This window comes from Hydractinia symbiolongicarpus, chromosome 2, assembly GCF_029227915.1.
Source record: "Hydractinia symbiolongicarpus strain clone_291-10 chromosome 2, HSymV2.1, whole genome shotgun sequence".
Classification (NCBI taxonomy): domain Eukaryota; kingdom Metazoa; phylum Cnidaria; class Hydrozoa; order Anthoathecata; family Hydractiniidae; genus Hydractinia; species Hydractinia symbiolongicarpus.
In genome coordinates, this window is record NC_079876.1 from 35134479 (window position 1) to 35155239 (window position 20761).

The 20761-nt window shown below is 31.0% G+C and overlaps 1 long non-coding RNA gene across 2 annotated transcripts in view; it reads right to left on the bottom strand.

Moving 5' to 3' along the window:
- LOC130630718 (uncharacterized) overlaps positions 1–14934 on the bottom strand; it is a 33281-nt gene extending 18347 nt beyond the window's left edge. Inside the window, exons 1-4 of one of the 2 annotated variants that reach the window (XR_008982105.1) lie at positions 14877–14934; positions 14697–14761; positions 14535–14614; positions 13510–13586 (exon numbers count right to left, since the gene is read on the bottom strand). This is a non-coding gene — a long non-coding RNA (uncharacterized LOC130630718). Of the gene's footprint in view, positions 1–13506; positions 13587–14534; positions 14615–14696; positions 14762–14876 lie in introns of both variants that reach the window. The other variant, XR_008982104.1, reaches the window with a different exon arrangement.
- Between the last annotated feature and the right edge of the window lie 5827 nt (positions 14935–20761).

Genomic DNA, 20761 nt, shown 5'->3' on the forward strand with positions numbered 1-20761 from the left:
ACTATGGTACAGTGACGGATTCAGGAAATTGTGGACAAGTCAGAAACTACTAAATCATTACAAATCACAATTCAACAACCTGCAAACTTTTTAAAATCAAGGGAAAAAAGTTAATTCAAATGTGTTTCACATGCAGTCTACATCTTACGAAGACATTAAGGAAATTATGAAATGCACTGTTCTGTACTATCTCTATAAAAACTATAATTATAATTAAAATAATCCAAAAAAATGAATTAAACTATTTTTTCATCATTATTACATCTAATTTTAACTTTCATATATGTTATTTTATTCTATCTGATCTTGTTACCCAGAATTTTATATTTTATTATTTTATTATCTTTATCATTATTATTTTACAGGGCAACTTTTATATAAATATTTTAATTTTATTACGCATATTATTTTATTATTTTAATTTCATTACGCATATTATTTTATTTTATCTTTTTTGTATTATGACTTTAAAATTTCATTTTCTATATAAATATTTTTACTCTATCTTATATTATTTTACATTGTCTTTTATCATTGTGATTTTAAATTTTAAATTTTACTTTAACTTTTGTTCTTTTATGCTTACTGTTTAAAATTTTAACAAATTTTACCTTTTATATTATTCTTTTACTTAATTTTAATCATTATTTTATAATTTTAGCTACATTTTTTTAATTTTTTGTACTTTAATGCTTATTGTTTATAATTTTAACTTTTATCAGTATTTTATAATTTTTCATTTCATTAATATATTTTATCAGTTTTATCATTGTAATTTTAAATGTTTTCTTTTATTTTCGGTTTTCCTATTTCATTAAATATTCTGTTGTTACAAATGTGTTGTTGCTACTTAAAATTTGTTGCTATAGGTGAATTCCATCTTCCTATTTTCTTGCTGTCACTTAAAATTTATTGCTATAGGTGAATTCCATCTCCCTAATTTTGTTGTTGCTATATAAAATTTGTTGCTATAGGTGAATCCCTAATTTCCCTAATTTTCTTGTTGCTATATAAAACTTGTTGCTATAGGTGAATTCCATCTCCCTAATTTTGTTGTCGCCACTTAAAATTTGTTGCTATAGGTGAATTCCATCTCCCTAATTTTATTGTCGCCACCTAAAATTTGCTACTATAGGTGAATTCCATCTCCCTAATTTTGTTGTTTCTGTGTAAAATTTGTTGCTATAGGTGATTTCCATCTCCCTAATTTTCTTGTTGCTATATAAAACTTGTTACTATAGGTGAATTCCATCTCCCTAATTTTGTTGTTTCTGTTAAAAATTTGTTGTCATAAGTTAATTCCATCGGTCCAGTTTTGTTGCCACTTAAAATTTATTGCTATAGGTGAATTCCATCTCCCTGATTTTCTTGCAGCTATATAAAATTTGTTGCTGTAGGTGAATTCCATCTCCTAATTTTGTTGTTGTATTGTTTCTGTTAAAAATTTGTTGTCATAAGTTGATTCCATCTGCCCAATCTTGTTGTTACTTTTATAATTAGTTGTTCCGGGTGAATTCCATCCCACCTTTTGTTGTTGTTGTTTTTTTAAAAGAATGAATTCGATCTTCTTAACTAATTGTACAGTATTTAATATTAATATTTTTTTATTTGCTATTTACAGTATTTACTAATTTTATTGTCGGCACCTAAAATTTGCTACTATAGGTGAATTCCATCTCCCTAATTTTGTTGTTTCTGTTTAAAATTTGTTGCTATAGGTGAATTCTACTATTTTACTATACTGTTATTTCTATTTGGTGAACTCCATCTCCCATCACAAAATTCTTATATATAAAAATTTTTGGATATAATTGCTATAAATTTTTCTACGTTTTTAGAATAGTTTATAACAAAAAAATATTTTTTCATATATAATCAATTTGAAACCAAAAAATATTTTTTTATATATAATAAATTTTTCGTGACGAGTTTTTTTATGAATTTTAAATATTAAAAAAGAACCAGAAAATGCCACATTTTTCATAAAGTCCACTTATTATTAAAACGTGCTTTTGTTTCCACAACATACAATACAAGTACAGTTAATAATAGCAGCAAAAAACTTCATTAAAAAATATGCCAATTAATTAATTTGTTTCCTTAAAAAAAAAACTTGCCAAATATCAACAATTTCAACAGTTGATTAAACCTCTAACGATTTGTATCTTGAAAGAGTGAACTTTTTCTAGAAAGAAAGTTTTTTTAAATGTTCAGTTATTAAATAGTTAAATTACTTCTTGAAATAGTTGCGTTTGAAATTGACTTTTCATTGCAATAGACAATTTGCCGTTGATGTTGTCAAAGCCGTTTTTACCAAAAGACATATTTCCAGCAACTCATGGTATCGGATATTGTTCTCTATACAAAGGTATCATTCTAAATAACTGCAATTACTCTGTTTTTCAAACAATTGATTTTTTTAAACATTTGCGTCTGATACTTACTAATTTCTTAAAAGTCCTAATTTCTACTTCTAAACACACAATTTGGTATGTATTTCTCAAACTGAACCCTTTTTTCTTTGTTATGATATTTATGTGTTAACATTTTATTGTAAAATTTTTAGAAACAAAACAATACAAAAAAAATGGACCAGAAGAAATATCCTACACCTGATGCTCTTCCATGAACATATATTTAAAAGAAGTTTCAAATAGAACTTTCATAGCAATGTATAACTAATTTTGACAATTTGCCGTCCATGTTGTCAAAGCTGTTTTTACCAAAAGGTATATTTGCAGCATGCTCATGGTATCTAATATTTTTCTCTATAAAAAAGGTGAAGTTTGATCGCAATTGTTGTGTTTTTTCAAAAATTTGATATTTTGAATCCTGCGTCTACTTCTTTCTAATATTCTTAAAATTCCTAATGTTTACTTCTTAATAAACAATGTGGCATGTCTTATTCAAACCCATCCCTTCTTCCTTTTATGATGTTTAAGATTTTAACTTATTGTAAACATTTTTAGACAAATAAAAATAAAATCGAGCAGAAGAAAAATCCTACACCTGATTTGCAGCTATGAACATTCATTTAAAAGATTAAGTTTGTACTTGGTTAATTAAGCCACAAAATGCAATACAAGGTATCAAATTTACAAAGGTATTGTTCACGCGAACTTGCGATACAACAATTTAATCTAACACGTTTGCATAATTGTGTTTCCATTAAAATACATGTTTCTGTTTCCGATAGGTCATATTGAAATGAAACGATTTGATGAATTCTTGCCGTACAGTATCTCATACACATAAAAGATTATTTTGGTTGATTTTTTTAACAATTAACTTCTGAAATCCGACCTTTATTTGAGAGTTAATAAACGTCGCTATCAGGACGGAAAAGCGTGGTATAACCTGCTGACGAGTCATATGAGAGACCGATTATATAAGTGTACATAGAAACTTTCTGGGTACGGATTACGATGAGAATATCATTGATATCTTACTCAGCTTTCCAATCAAGCACTGTCTGTGCTTTCATGGTTTGTGTCTTGCATAAAAACAAGAGTTGGGTAAAGAGAGTATAGAATATTTACATGGCAATGCAGATTGAACTAGTCTTCGGGAAGTTTAGTGACAAAAAGGGAAGGTTTCCCTTAAAGAGTAAGAAGCCGCTGAAGAACTTTTGATCAGTACGGGACAGCTATGTCGATTATGTCCCATGTTTTATCCAACCCATTGTCTTCTCTGCCATTTAAATAACCTGTTACGCTAAAGAATACTGCATTATTTTATGGCTTAATCAAGTCTGAAAGTATGAATGCGAAATGTTGCTATATTTATTGTTGTTGAAATGTATTTAACCCGCCAGCCTTTACTTGTAAGCGAAAAAGAACTTTAACTGTATAAAAGTTATATGAAGTTCCAGGTTCTGATGGACATCACAGAAGTGAGAAAACAACTGCACCCTTGCAATCTGACAATACTATTTAATTGCTCCTCGTGGAAGAACATGCCGTATAAATGAAATCTCCTTCAGAATGTGATCAATAATTGAAAAGTTATATTTAGTGCTAAGGAAATGTAATTGTTATGCAAGTCGTATGACAACTTATTGTAATACTGTTTTCTATCGACCTATTTTACTGACACTGTTGTAATGAATTGAAAAATAACTTGAAAGTTGTTCATTGCCAGATAAATGTATTTCCGGGGAATACAAAATGTATTGTTTACTACATGTTCATTAACTTTGTGACACCTTTTTGTTCTACTTTTTTCTGTTTGTGAAAAATATACAATATTATTTGCTCTGGATGGTAATGTTGGAAGCGTGACAGACGACACGGCAATACGAAAAAGCACTTTATAATTTTTCACATTTTTTTTCGTTGCTGCATGTTGTTAACAACAGTCAACTTCCGACTTGTGTTAAGAAATTAGACGAGTTTACGATTAGCAAAGTATAAACAAGCAGGAAAAGTCAACCAGACAATTATTTCAACTTTAGAATAGAGTGCATTGAAGTATATCGACATTTTTTTCCTTTTCTAGTTTCGTCCCCTGTAATAACTAAGCTTAAGACTTTTGGGTGTTATTGCAGCTAAGTATAGAGTGGTCACACAGGCTGTAATTAAGACATCAAAATTGATATTGAAATTGAACGATGAGATTGTGACTCGACGAAAATACGACTACTTTTCGAATGTGAATTAAATTCGTGTGTGGAAGTTGTCTGCGTAGTTGACACGTAATGTGAAAAACAAATCGACTGTATAACGAATGGTTCCGATTAAATTATGTGTGAACGTTGGTTTGCAAGTAATGTGGAAATTGATTTTTGTTGCTCGTGTAGCGATATTAATACAAAAACAGATGCAGATCATATATGGCTACCGAAATGAGTGGGCGTGATACACATGACTTCAACGAAAATGAAGTTATTCGCTAAACAGTCACCGCCTAGCGAATACGTACGACTTATTCAGTATGAACATTATAAAGGGTGACGAGAGATAATTATATAATTTCTTGAAATGTAATCACACTATTAAACTTAATTCTATTCAAAAAATTCTGCAGTTGCTGTTCTTGCTAATGGAGAATCGTCTCCAGCAAAAAATGGATTATTGTAATCAACACAACAGCATAAAAAATGTTTTGCATAAAAATGAACTAGTTGATAAGATCAAAGGAACAATCTACAAGGGCAAAAGAAAAATGTTTTTCAATAATTTAGTAAACTAAACATCTTTACCCGTCAAAGAGCGTGTAATTTTGTATTACTTTGTGTTGATATTCAATAAGAATTTCAATTTGTAGCAAAGCTTTTACCATGAGTATAGTTTACACGATATTCTCAATTTAGGTCCTGCTAAAAGTTACGAAAACGTTTAGGCATGTGCATGCAACAAGAGACTAAAAGCAGAAACAAACAGGTATTTAATGGTATTAAGATTTTTTTTGCCTTTCTTAAGACAGTTTTGAATGTTGGACACAAAGAAAATGATATGTCATTTGGTTCGGAAACACCCGTCATTCTCATCAAAACTAAAGCGCGTAAGTTCAAGAATAAGATGCTTAAAACGTAGCTATGAACTTCTCGTGATAGAGAATTTTCGTGGAAATTAATTCTTGCGAATTTAGCGAGGTGGTGGTTTTTGCGAAAATTGGATTCGCCAAAAATGTTATTATGAGTTTATGGTTTAATGTGAGTATTAATTTTACATGTCTTTTTAATATATGGATATTTTTTAATTAAAAATATGAAAGGATTTTCCATCAAATAACTCTCCAACATGATGTTTGATCAACTCAAACTGACTTTAAGCATTATTTAAGATGTAATTTTTCTTCTCATTTCCTACCTGGATAAGAAAATGAAGATAACGATTTTGTGATGGCCTAAATTTACAGAAGAAGATAAACATTACATACAAGGAATGACTTTATTCGGATGTAGGTGGTAATATCCCTATTTTATGTGCAAATTTTTGTCCCGTTTTTGTCGCATTTAGCTTTGAATTGGCTTGAAGAATTTACAATATTGGAACAGAATTAGGTGGTTGTGTTTGTGAAACGGAGTTAATGTGATTGTTACTCTAAATTAACCGCAGAAGTCATTCTGAAAATTTCAGTTCATGTATGCCGTGAATGTTTTTATGAAAGTATAGCATTTAAAAGGACAGTCAGGAATTCAAATATTCGAAATCGCTACGTATATATCTATATTAAAAATATTTGAAAAATTCTTAGTTATGAAGTATTCTTTTAAATATTTTTAAAGTTTCAGATTTAATTGGATATTTCCACATAATGTATTCTTGAGTATCGGAAAAGCAATCAACTACTACCAGCGGATTGTTGTGCATAAAATCATCATTCGAAAGGAATTTCTTGTAGCATTTCCCGTAGGATACATCAAGTCAAAATGTTGCATCTATACCAACTGTTGCTTTTAGCCGTGAACTTCATGAGATATGTATCGCAAATATCTTGTTATCTTAAATTCTTTAACAGGAAAAACATTTGTCCATGTTTGTATGAACCATTCCTTGTATCCAGCACCAAGTGAAAGATAACTGTATTTACATTAACACTGCAATGCGATATGCCACATTTCTGGTAAATGTAATACATCAATAGCCAAATTGGTTTAAGTCACTGCGTGATTATTTTTTATCATTATGAAACGGCAGCATGGTTCAAAATGCGTTTTTTTAAGTTGATAATGAAGATCCTATGCAAACAATTGGTTTATGTCCATCTACAGGAATTGCTCAGAGTTCTTTGATTCCATCAAAGTAACAATTGTTCTTTTCTAAAAAAATACAGGTATTTTAATATTTAAATATACGTAAACAAGACCTTTAAAGCAAGAAGAAGATACTTTTGGACAAGTAATATGATAAAATTATTTTCTCTCACCTTGTGAAAAATTGACATCCATGAACTGAAAATTATCTGAAATTTCAAAATACTACGACACAAGTGCACACCAACTGCGTTTCACAAACGTTACCACCAGTCGTAAAGTTATACTTTGATAGAAATAATTTTAGCGATTGAAAACGCGGATGCTATGTTTATTGCGCCCCGCCGAAGGGGCGCACATTTAGTGGACCGCGGGTATATAGTGTTTGTTTTATGTATGGGAGAAGTTTTTTCTTACTCTCAACTTCGCGGGGGAACTTCGGCTCGAACATCCAACCTAGGTTTGATATAACACAACCTGTGTGTTTGGTACCATCAAGACAAAAATAACACTGATCGAGCAAAACTTATCTTGTCTCGGTTTCTTTGTTGTCTCTGAAGATTTGACTGCCATAAAAAATATTAATCGAGATTCTTTTGTTATGTTAATTTAAAGCTTTGTAATATTGTCTCGTTTAATATGCTTAAATGTCACTGCAGCCCACGCGAATTTATCTTCAAGAAAAGGTTTGTTTTTCTTTGTCCAAGTTGTTTCGAAACTTGTTAACAGTAAGTAGAAGGATTACTTATATTTTATATGAAATTAAACTCAGAACGGTTTATGGCGTTGATCCAAAGGCCGCAATTTATAAATGCATCACAATTTAAAGTCAATCAAGAACAGAACATTCCGTGTATGGCCATGACTAAAACTGCTTGCATTTTGTTGGTCTTCCCTTCCCGATGGTCTGGCTTGTCGTAATAGCTTTAATGATGTAGCTAGGGAGCTAAATACTTATTTTTAAATTCTTGCATTTTATAAGTTAATAGTCGTAAAACTACTCTCACTTGTACTACAGCTATCAAGCTAGAACTGCACAAAATAGTGCTTTCATTAGAGTCCCTTTTTTCAGAAGCAACAAAAAACTTTTATCCTGCCCTGTGTAATTTTATCAACGAGGGTGCTGATAAGCCACATACACCGTAAAAAGTATAGGCGTTTTGGGTGAGTAAAATAACTTCTAAAGGAACCTTTGTGAGGCTGCTATCATGTATTCTTGCGGTCAGAATGTTCTCCTTCGTTGCTATCCGATGGAGAACAAAGTGGACTTTTCACGGTCAAACCTTCAAAGTAGCAACCTTACTTAAACAGAATTTACAAGTAAAACGTCGTTAAAATGTCGCAAAATGGCAAAAATTAAGCAGTATCTAAAACATATTAAAGATTTGACTAAAAAAAAAAGAATTCCTTGAAAAATCCAGTATTGTATTTATGAAGATTTCACCACAAAAACATTAATTACGGCATTTGTACCCCATTTCATAATGGCTGCCCGTGATTGGTTGACACGAATCAGACCGCAAGAATATATATAAAAAGATATTTGTTGAATCATGAAAAAATATTGTTGTTCATTGCACGGAACAGTCAAGTTGAACTGATAAATTAACCAATAACATAACATAGTTAGCCCTTGCAGTACAACTAGACGCTACCCACAGTATGTTACAGGTTTCTTTGTTTTCTTCCCTTTTTTATGTTTTTGTTGATTTATCAAATCTGACAAATTTATTAATTGAGTGTCTACCCTTTTTTGTATCAACTTGTTCAATTCAATTCGAAAACAATGACCAATCAATTTCCTCGATAATAAACAATCAAATTTGTAAAATTCAATAAATCGATTTCAACAAAATAAGTCCTGTATTGTCCACAGGTTTGAAAATCTTGTATCGCCTGCTTAATATTATACTTGTTTAACAATGATATCAAAGCCAGCTTGACTAAATTTATATATATATTTTTATTTATATAGTATACCTTTTGTGTATCACATGGCATTGATTTGTATCTTTTTAATAAATTCTAACTTTAAATCAGATAAGTAGACAATAATTAAACAACCTAGTATTAATTCAGTTCTGGTAAAATTGTATTCTTCTTTCTCAATTTTAAATATACTTTCTTTTTCAGATCATTTGTTATCAAACCATGCACCATCAGCAGTTTCGAAAAATCTTCAACGAGAGAAATTTTTAAGGATTTTATTGGTAACTTAACAGAGTAATAATTCATTGAAATTGAAATTGTTCAGAAGTTATTATATATATTCGAATCGTGAAGTTCATACATAGCAATCCTGCATCCTGGAATTTTCGAGATCAGTTATAAAAAAATCCAGTTAAAGTTTTAACTATTGTTTTAGAATATATACTATATATGTGTAAAAAAATATTTTTTATTTATCAAGTTGTATTTTACGCAATAATAATTGAGAATTAGGATACTTATGATGTGTTTATATACCCCATTGTTCTCCGTTTTAAAGTCTACTTCAAATTTCAGAATCTTTTAGGCTAATGACGGAAATCTTCAAGTCGCAGGGCTTCTTATTTAAAAATTTTCCCCTGGGCAATAAGCTTATTCACAAGCCTCTATGCAATTCCGTACTGCATTTCTATCATATTCGTCATATTTGGCGGAAAATGTTTCAGCAGAATAGCTTTCAGACACAATTTGTTATTACAGCACAAGAATTTTTGGAGTTTGGATAAGTCATAAATGTATGCGTAAGTCTTTTGAACGAATTTTAACCAAAAATCAAAAGCAATGATTACGTGAAATTACACAACAAGAAGGCTAGAGGCGTTTAAAGTGTACATATATTTAGTCAAGATCTAACTTTATAGATAGAGCCTTAGCCAAATGTGAAAATAACGAAAATAATAAGTTTTAACACTGCAGTTTTTATAGATTTCAAACGTCCACCATTTTCCATTTTAATTTTAAATCCCGTTCTAAATTTGAATGTTTGAAATCGTTATTAGTAATTCGGGGCGCATTAGTGGTAACTATGGCTAGTTCTTAGCTCTGTTTATATACAGTGTACCCAGCTAGAATTTTGAGCGAGAAAAACTAGGAGAAACGATGCAACCAAAACATAGTTTGTAGTATAATAAAATCCTAGTTAAAATTATTAAAAATCATTACAATTGGTACTTCAAATCCACGTCAAAAGGCCATTGATAGTAATTTTAGTCCAATTGACAATTATTCGACAGGAACTTTCAATTGGTAATAAGAATTGCATAAAGATCCAATGGTAGTAGTAATATACGCTATTTCACTGACAAAGTAACTCTATGTTTAGTTCGGGTAGCAACATTTTCAACATACGACACATGCGCTTATCTGTTTTCCATGTTGAATGAAATTATACGGTTAAATTAACCGCCAACGTGGCAATGATGTTTAAAATTAGTAATTGTTTTTATATAGCTACTCTATTTTTGTATAAATATGATTTTTATAAAAAATTTTATGCCAAAATTAACTTAAATTTATCTGGATGTGTGGAAGAATAAAATCGGTAAAAAGAAGGCAGTGGTAATAAGTAAATGTTTTTTTATTGTCTTCTTAGTTATTATTGTTTTTACTTTATTTTTAAATTATTCACCTGTAATATCCTTCCCAGTTCTTATTGGTAGTACTATCAACAAGAGTTCTGGGAAGGGCGTCTATTGCGTTTAAAGCTCCTATTTGATCTACAAAAGTCGTGCAAGCAAAGCAATCGCTGAACTAGACAACTGTATAAGATATCAATGCTATTTTCATGCTGAGTGCTAACCAGAAAGGACAAATTTACACTTTCATAGTTTATCGCATGACTTGGTCAGGGTCACACTAAGAAAATCCGCACTGTAAGCAAACGCTATGCCGCAAGACTAAATAAAGCTTTTTGAAATCAGAAACATTTCATAGTGAATTTTCAGGACTTAGCTGAATCTTGCCATTCTTGGCACAAAGAAAGTATGTAGTATAGAACTGCCACCAACGTGTCAGTAATTTTAGCTGAGAGAATTATTTTACTTTCTGGTAAACTAACTCTTATTCTGCATCTGAGGAAACGCTACTGTCGTTAACAAAAGGAAAAACGGTATTTAATTTTTGCGTCAATTATTTCCCGCAAAGTTGGCAAGTCCTATGTTTTGCAACAATTCATTCTGCGAGAAGTTTTGTTTGGTTTTCCATACGCAATATATTTTACCTATATATATATATATATTATTACGTAGGTGTAACTAGGTGTAACTATACTCAACATCAAGAGAATGATGACATTAAATTCAAAGTAATTTCTTAATGCAAATAAATTTTTTAAAAGATATTATAATAACTAGTCGATTAGGCCCGTGGAAAATTCCACTTATGCAGATGGAAGGACAATGAAAGATCTAATTTACCAAAAATGTTCTAAAAATCGTACACAGGATGTCAAATGTCAAGTCGCATTAAATCCCACATACAACCGACAGAAATGCTAATAAGAAAGACTTGCAAGAGTAAGCGTTAATCTATGAAAATAAGTTTTTTACACATTATGTTACCAAATTAAAGAAGAGGATACACGAAACAATATACGAGCCGTATCAACTTTTTTTCAATAGAAAACAGACCCAACAGGCAAACTATTTATATCATTCTTGTATAACCCTCCAACTGATTAAAATATTGTGTACAATATACAGTAATACATTTTAGGGCTGTAAGAATTTACTTTGTTCTCACTAACTTTTCTAATTTGATGTGAAATTTTAATAACCTTATATAAAATCTGTAAATGGACATTACACTAGGAAAACATTAATTTAACATCGTCGAAATTGTATCGCGCGTAAAATATAGAATTGATTATTTAGTAATTTCTAGCTTTAAATGAATACTTGCAACGTTATAATTACATTTTAAATGGAGTATAACCTTAAAATGTACTTACATTGTGCTTTTCACGGGCTTACTGGGTAATAGACTGGGTTTAGCACTATATTAAATAGCAGACGCAAGCTAAAGTTTTACGGCTACTTCATAACAGTAGGAAAGCCTTGTTTTCACATCGTTGAAACTACATCCAGCGTAAAATTAACTGATATTTTTAAAATCGCGAATTTCTTTAAAATCCCGAATATTAGGATGATTGTAGAATTTATATACAGAGTAGAATTTATATACACTTTCTGTTTATTTGATAGAACGGCCGTATATTGATGGAAAAGAAAATTGAAAAACTGAGCTTTTATTTTTCTACTTATTGTATCTTTAAAACAAAAAATATTATATCACAACGCAGAAATTACATTCATTTTTTAAAATCTATCTTACATTTATTACCTTGTATTTAGCGCATATCAAATAAATTATGTTCTCAGTCGAAGACCAGTTTTCAGGTCCATGTTTCGTTGTTGTAGTCCACTTTATTAGTGTGATGTTCTTTTTCATATCATCAGTAATATATTCTAGCTTTATTTTCCAGAAACTCGAGAGCGATGTGTTCAAACAAAGAAATGTTAATCAAATTTTTGAAAACAGACTCAGTCGAACTGTTATTCTTTTGAAATTAGAAATAGTAGAAAATTAAATGCGTTTAGGGGATACAGAAAATAATTGTCACCTGTTTTCTATCTATGAAAGGAGAAGTTAATAAATTTAGAAACCGGAAGCAATGTCCAGTGGTATGCCAGGAGGCATATTTTAGGACATGAGATGAAGTTTTCAAAAATGTGGGACAGATTGGGTTACTTTAGTGTCATTTTGTGTATAACAACAAAATACAAAAGTGTTTTCACTTTATTCTTGTCGTCGATATATTTCGGTTACCTGAAGAGCACTATACTACATTATTAAACGTTACTGGAATGAATTGTTTTCGAGACCTAATTTTAGGTAAAATTCTTAGAAAATAGAATTCGCAACAACTAATTTTAGCAACGTTGCAAGTCCTAATATTTTGCGAAAATTATAAAAATTATTAAAGGTAGTATTTTATTTTTTTGTATTGTAATTTTCAATTAACATATTTTCTGCCTATATCTTCATTTATATACCAATTTCTTTTTTTAGATTCCGAAGACAGGGCAAGCGGCGTAACTTAGTAATATCGAGAGTTTCTCGCTACATTCCTGTTTTACGAATATGTGACGCAACCGTTGAACGGTAGAAATTGAATGAGATGTACGTTTTGAGTTTGCTTTACTTCCTTAGCGCGGAATTGGTACCACAATGAAGTTACTTTCGTTTTAAATTTTTTAAAGAAATGCTAGCGTTGACGATAATACCCTAAGACAGCAAACAATACGAAATTTAAGAATCATTTTTTATTGTGTATTTTTCACTTGTGTCATATGTGCTCTAGCTACAAAATACAAAAAATAATCTCTTACTTGATAAGATTATTACGCAACTAATTTTCGCGACAACAAATACTTCGCGTAAAATAATTTCAGTTTTGTTTAAACTTTTCATTCTTTTAGCGCGTAAATTTGTACCACAGTGAAACTCCACAAAAAAACGAAGCATGCGATAGGTTTGTGATTACAAAGTTTCTTCCATTATAATTCTAGCTAAAAAACTGATAGAATGAATTGCTTTGTCGCCGTTCTTAACAGCGATTTGAAGATGATATATAAATTATGACTGTTTTGCACTTTTTTCATTACATCGTGCAGAAAAAGTGATGATCCTAGCTACATATCTAAGCAGAAAAAAATACACAGACCTAAGTTTACTATAAATGGCACACCTACTGCACCCTGCTATTCGCTTACTGCTTCACTGTATAAAAATGAATACACAAACTTAAAAACATTTCATACCACCTTTGAACAACCTCTCTGCGTAGACAATTTTTTTTCATAGCAACTTTTAGTTGTCATCATTATCTTGTTAGAATCATCTAAATAAGTAAATACAAATTCGTTAAAAAGAACTGATAACTGCCGTATATTGTAGAGCAGATAGTTAATTAGAAACATAAATATTTTCATTTTAATATCCATGAAATTCGCATTTATGCCATTTTTTAACCTGCAGTTAACGTTGGTTGTTTGAGTTATGTCTAGCAAGCCATTCTGTCATCAGGACCTTTGAAAAGAGTGCTTACCTCGTGTGTTTTATAAAATCCAAGTCCTATTAGTATGCTCATATTTTGTTTTTGTTTTTATGCAAATTGTTATACAAAGCCCTCACAGAAAATAAATAAATAAAAATAACAAATCGGGCCAGAAAAGCGTGATAAACACAGACGTAAAAAATGAGCGCCTATAAAACCGAATATTTCTTTTTACTTTTAAACATTTTAAAGATTGAAAGCAAACATAGTTTAGGCGTGCTTCTATTTACGGACTAAACATTAATTTTAACATAATTAAAGATGCAAGAAATTTGCTTTTATAGAGCATAATTGTAACTATATTAGAAAGGTATAACAACCTTCAAAATGTACATAGAAGTACAAAAGCTTCGGTTTTAATTTCGATAGTCCGATTTTATTCTTCGATTTTATTCTTCGATTTTATTCTTCGATTTTATTCTTCGATATATCTTTTTATATTGCTCATGGCTGCCATTTATTTTTCTTTCGAAAACATATTATTCTGCACAACGTTTAGATAATTTTCGGAAACACATCTAAACTCGGAAAAATATCTCGTCCGAAAGAAGAACAATGTCCCAAAAATTTATTTGCCTTCCGTCATTTCGTATATTTCTGTTTTTAAAAAATGATTTGTTATTTAGAATATAAGAACAATTTATGCTTCATTCCAAATCATTCCAAAACTTTAAAGGATGTTTTCCAACAAGTGTGGATAAATTGGATTTACTAACAAAAATCTGCACTCACCATTGTTTTTTTACACCATTGCCACTTCATACATCGTAGTTTTCTGATATTTCGCGCCACTTTGTATTTTCACTTATTGCCTACAAAACGAATAACGATGTTTACACAAAAATCTACGCACTTTAAATACTAAGAATTGATCGCTTTAAAAATATTACTTACTTTTTTGAAACACGTTGACTTTGTTGCTCTTTAACTTTAGTAAAATTCTGTGATTTTCTTTTACACTATAAACGAAGTAAAATATTTCTTGTAATGCTTCTGTATTCAGAAAACTTATAGACGAAAAATAGTTTTTAATATAAACTTTTTTTCTGAATGAAAAAATAAAAATTAACTCACCAGATAAAACACTTTAATTCCTTCCTCTTGCACCTTGTGTAAAAATGTCTGTTAAGCATCATGGTTTGTCTTAGAACTTTAAGTAAGCAAATTTTCTTGGTTCATTAATTTTTGAAAACAGAAAATTTCCATTGTGTCAATTTATGATAACTTCACTAACTTTATATGCGCTTGAGATTAGTGATTATCAATTTAGAAGGAGGGGATAAATTCGACAAGAGACCATTGAATGTTAATTTCATGTGACAGTCGCACAGTGCACGCTATATAACGCTGGATTTAAGGCTGGGATTGTGATAGAAATTAAAATTATATTAGAGCTTAAAAAGAAATTAATGTGGTATAAAAACAAATTATTTCTTTAAAACAGGTTAAAATTTTATTTGCGCGATGTTTTACGACGAACATTTCATAACCAACAACAAGTAGTATTCTTTAAAAAACGTGGCAATTAAGACAGCCTAAGTAAACCGAGTAAAATGAGACACTCGCGAGGTAAACGACTAACAAATCGTGGGTGTTAGCATGGATGATTCTTGCCCTTATTAATATTTGTACCAAAAATTACTTTGCGCTCATATGGAGAATACTTGCGCCAGGATTAAATATTTCAATTAAAAGGAAGAAGCAGGTTACGACATTTTTTCCCTTATTCTGGCGGGATAAAATCATCTCAGCAAACCTTTCAAGCCTTTCATATAAGCAGATCCTAAAATTGAAAATTTCACACTCAGAATAAAACGTTTTTTGACCTAAAACTAAGTTTTCTCCATGGACAACCAGAAAGTACATCTACCCAGTGAGAACTTCAACGTTGAATCAACGTTGAAAAGACGTTGCTTGTGACGCTGAAAATACGTTGATTTTACGTTGCAAATGATAGTTTTTTTGACGTCTTCCTCCGACGTCTATTCAACGTTGAACATCAACGTCTTTTCAACGTTAAAACAACGTCTCGCAACGTCTTTTCAACGTTAAAACAACATTGCAGGACGTTGTTTCAACGTTGAAAAGATGTTAATAATCGACGTTGAATAGACGTCGGAAAAAGGCGTCAAAAAAACATTCATTTCCAACGTAAAATCAACGTCTTGTCAACGTCAAAAGCTACGTTGAAACAACGTCCTGTAACGTCTCTTCAACGTTGAAATAACGTCTCGCTACGTCTTTTAAACATTGAAATAACTTCTCGCCAGATCTTTTCAAGGTTGAAAAGACGTTGCTTGTGACGCTGAAAATACGTTGATTTTACGTTGCAAATGATTATCAACGTCTTGTCAACGTCAAAAGCTACGTTGAAACAACGTCCTGTAACGTCTCTTCAACGTTGAAATAACGTCTCGCTACGTCTTTTAAACATTGAAATAACTTCTCGCCAGATCCTTTCAAGGTTGAAAAAACGTCTAACAACGTCTAATCAACATCGTTTCTGTGTTGTTTGGAAATGCGCTCGCAATCATTATTCAGCGCCTTTTCAACGCTTAAGAAACAGACAAACTTGACTGAATCAAATCATGATCGCCATCGTGGCTTCAGTTTCATATGTCCATAGTTTACATGTCCATGTATCTATTCCCTAGCATGATTCCGACGCTTATATTTGTGTTACGTTATTTGTACATGGTTATTGCGAAAAAGAAATAAAATCATTTCTACGATATGACATTTTTTTATTATAAACATGCGCAGTATATGCAACTTCTCCGCTTAAAACTTTCTAAATGAAACTTAACGGAGTTTTATAATACAAAATATAAAAACGATATTTCAAGTATTCACAACTTGTACTATGTGAGAATCTCCAGTGTTCCAACCCAATGCAAAAAATATAACTCAGCAATGACGAGGTTGTTAAACAGTGCAGTATTTGCAAATTTATAGCTGCGATTTCATGTGCCCAGCACGCCTCCTGATAAGGCAGCCTGTTAGTATGCTCAAATCACCTAAAGTGTCAAGCAAAACTGTTGCACCGAAGTCTTTAATCAAGCATTGGCTAGAGAAGAAGTATGTTTTCTTAACGAAGTCAGAGTTGAATACAAGGGTGTCTGTTAAGAATACCAGTTGTGAATAAATATGATCATGATGCTATACTTTATAAAAAGTGTGAAAAGCCACCATCCTCACCAGGTGCAAGAAGTCCAGGAATCGAGGTTGAAAATTACAATAAAAATATAATGATAAAGCACTGCATTTCCTTAGAAAAGCACCCACTCATGTATGTTCCATACTTTTACTAGTCACAAGTGCGATTTCTAGTAGAAACACTAAAAATTGTTAAGCTAAAATCTCTTTAACATTTTGCCATTCTAATTTTCTACCACAAATCAAAATTAATATAAGCTAGAAGAATTTATTACGGCGCTTGAAAAATTTATAATCATCTCTGATACAAAAGTTGTTGTTGACAAGTTGGCAATTATTTATTACTAGAAAACTATTACTAAACATCAAGGTGATAAATTATTTCAAAATTAATCGACTTAATATTCTTTTGCATTAGTTCTTCCCGCTCCTCCACATCTATCAAGCGCATATTTAAAGATTGATGCCATACACGCACGAACTTCCCTTTCTGTTGCATTCTTGTCCAGTTTGATGATTTCTCAACACTGCATCTAAAAGGGTGTTTAAACTCAATGAATTTGAGATAAACTAAGAAACATTTCACAATTTTCTGACTCGTAAAAGTTAAAGTGACTAAAATAAATACATTTCTCTCCATTGATAGCTTTGATAATGTTTAACTTTTCAAAGAGAAGTTTCCCCGCATTTCAGCCCATACTGTATTTCGAATGTAAACTGTTGGCCATAAACCATAAGCCTATAAACAAATGTAATCTATACTTGGTTGACAAAAATCATTAACGTGTATAAAAGGTTCCTATTTGTGATAGTATGTGTGAAGGAACCAAGGGACAGTTTGTTCGAAATGACGAATGTTTAAATTAACGGCATTCAAATTAGCGGTTGTGTACTGTATTAAACTAATTATCCAAATTTTAAAAAACTCCAGGCTCAATCAAATGCTTCAATTTCATATAAAAAGCTGCACAACTAATTTCATACTTAGGCCACCTTATTGTTCGCGTGATAAAACGTAGTTGGGTGACACTAACTAAACATATTTTTGAGTGAAGCCTCATCAGTACTGTTGAACTTATGTTAAGTCGTATTACAGACTAAAAAGTTAATAGCTAGAGCCAACTAGCTACGCCTTTTCTTTTTTCCTTATATCAGAATGTAAGATAAAGCTAGCTAGCTTTCATCGATTAAAAATGTACAAAATAGCACATAAAGCTATATAGTGCTTATTAGCTTGGTGTTAAGGAGCATGTCATGAAAAGCACAAGCTGTTTATTGTATATAAAAACCCTAACCCCTCAAAAATCGTACTTACTTCCTAAATAAAGTCTGTTCTTTTTTTTCTTTATTCCTTGTGTCTGACAAAGATCTTTTAATGATGCTCTTGCCGATCAATATTGATTGACTAATTTACTCTTTAAAGGTTAAAGTTTAAATCAAAACAAATTCAGGTGAATTTACATACGTTTTAAAGATAATGACATATACCTTCAAATTTTCTGATGGGAGTAACTAACAAAACATTATTGCAACATTATAATTAAAAAAAATGCTTTTTTTCTTGTTTGGCATGCCATTTAATTGTAGGACTCACAAAATTTGATTGTAAATCTAAAAAGGAATTCCCCTTTTAGATTTACAAACAGATTTCGTGTGATTTTATCAGACAAATTGGTAAATACTGCACCTTAAATTTATTTTTCTTTAAATCATGCACACTATTTAAACAATAAATTATCTGCTTAGCCAGTCCTTTATAATTGCATTTTGCATATTTGTTAGACTCGAGCATAAGCCAAATTTACCCGTTACGTTTTAAATCAAAATTGCTGACAACTGCACAATAGCGTTCTCGTTTAAGTTTTGTAAAATATTGACCCAATTTCGATGATAATATTCGGTTGCGTTTACAAAACGTAACAGGAAATTGTATTTGCTGGCGTCATCACAAGTAGTTTCATTTCAAAATTTTAAACAAAGATAAATAGTTTTACATAAAAAGAAGCTAACGTACCGCTTGGAAGTGCCGGGCAATCGTTCCGCGGACCCTGGAACCGGGAGCCGCAGACAAATCCGCTACACTACCTCGACAATATAATATAACAAAATCACATCCTTTCTTTTTCTTTCGATCATAAATCATAACAATCTCTAGATACTTATTTGCCAATGATCTTTTTGATAAGTAAAATTCTGAAATATCGGATTAATGATTGGATAATGTTTATAGCTCACACCACAGTACACTTATTGGAGGCTTTTTTATAAGAACACTTTTATAAGAACAAAAGCCTCTAATTTTGTCAAAGAAATACGGACAAAGTAAGAATGATCCCGGCTTAATACTAATATTAAACTGAAAGTAAGAATTTTGCAAGAATAAACATCCAAAATATAAATTATCTTGCCATGTATGTGATTTAGTTTATTTAAAGTTTCAATACCGTAAATCCTCGATTAAGCACCGCGAAGCTTAATCAAAACTTGACATTTTTAGTGCGACGCGTAATCGAGGGCAGCGCTTATTCCAAAAATAAAGATTTCAGACAGACCCATCTTTTCTCTTTAACTAAAAAAATAGAAAGTCATCTGCTTTGCCAGACAATTTCGTGATGCCAACATTCTACATCATGAACATATTCGAGGGCGGCGCTTATTTAAAAAGAAGCCTAAAAAGTGCCGCGTTTAATCGAAGGTGGCGCCTAATTTCCGACCTCCCCTTGATTTGGTTCACAAGTAAGAAAATGTGCATATATAACTTGACGAGAATGGAAGACACAGTTGAAATAGCCGAGAGCGTTTGGCAAGAACATTTCATAAAAATTAACCAATGTTTAAAGTGTTGTTGTATTAATTTTGTATTTGATTTAAAGGTTTATATTGTTTAGTTTACTTTAATTTTAGTAAAAATGAGCAGAAAAAATGTAAGTATCATTTTCTATACAATAATTATTACATAATAACTATTACAGATACCACAAAAATGTTATGCACCAAAATTCTTGGAAGTCCACGGGCGGCATATGTGTGAAAAAGAGAAGACGATCGCGTTTGAATTTTTGACCTCAGTTTTCCAAAATAAAATGAAAAACATCTCTTCAAAAAGAACCATTATTACGCTCAATAATTGTTGTATCATGGACTTATTTAGGCATCAACTTGAAACTAGTGGTGTTTTTCTTCCTATTCTTATTGCGTTGTCATAAATGTGTTTTTTATATATCCGTATTTTCCTCCACATTAATGTAACAAGATCTTTCACCGAATACAGAATTAAATTTGACGTAAATACAACAAAGAAATCAGATAAACATTTGTTGGATGGGATAGACAGAATCTTATACGCAACTATATTTGTAAGATCAATAATTAAGTTCAATTAGACATTAGACAATTGTAGGACTGAGAGTTGTTTTTGGTGAAAAACTTTGGCGTATACCACAATAAATACTACTTCTAAAAAGTCTGGAAATTTCAAAGTACCACTGTCTTAGTCCGTTATAGAATTGTCATAAATGAACTTGTTTTTCTTGTTTCCGTAAGTAAACAACTGACCGCTTGTTTGGCTTTAAATTATTCATATATTCATTTTATTCCATGATGTAAGTAAGCATAGTTTCTTTAAGGCATGTAAGAATATGGGTAAGTTTTTAATTGGTGATTATAAATCAAGGGGTTTCTTTGTATTCTCTATTTCAAAAAACAGTGGAGTAGTGAAAAAAATTAATAGATCAAAAACATTTCGCAAAATGGAGAAATACAAAAAGTGATTGTTAAAACAAACAGGTGTATATTATTTATAA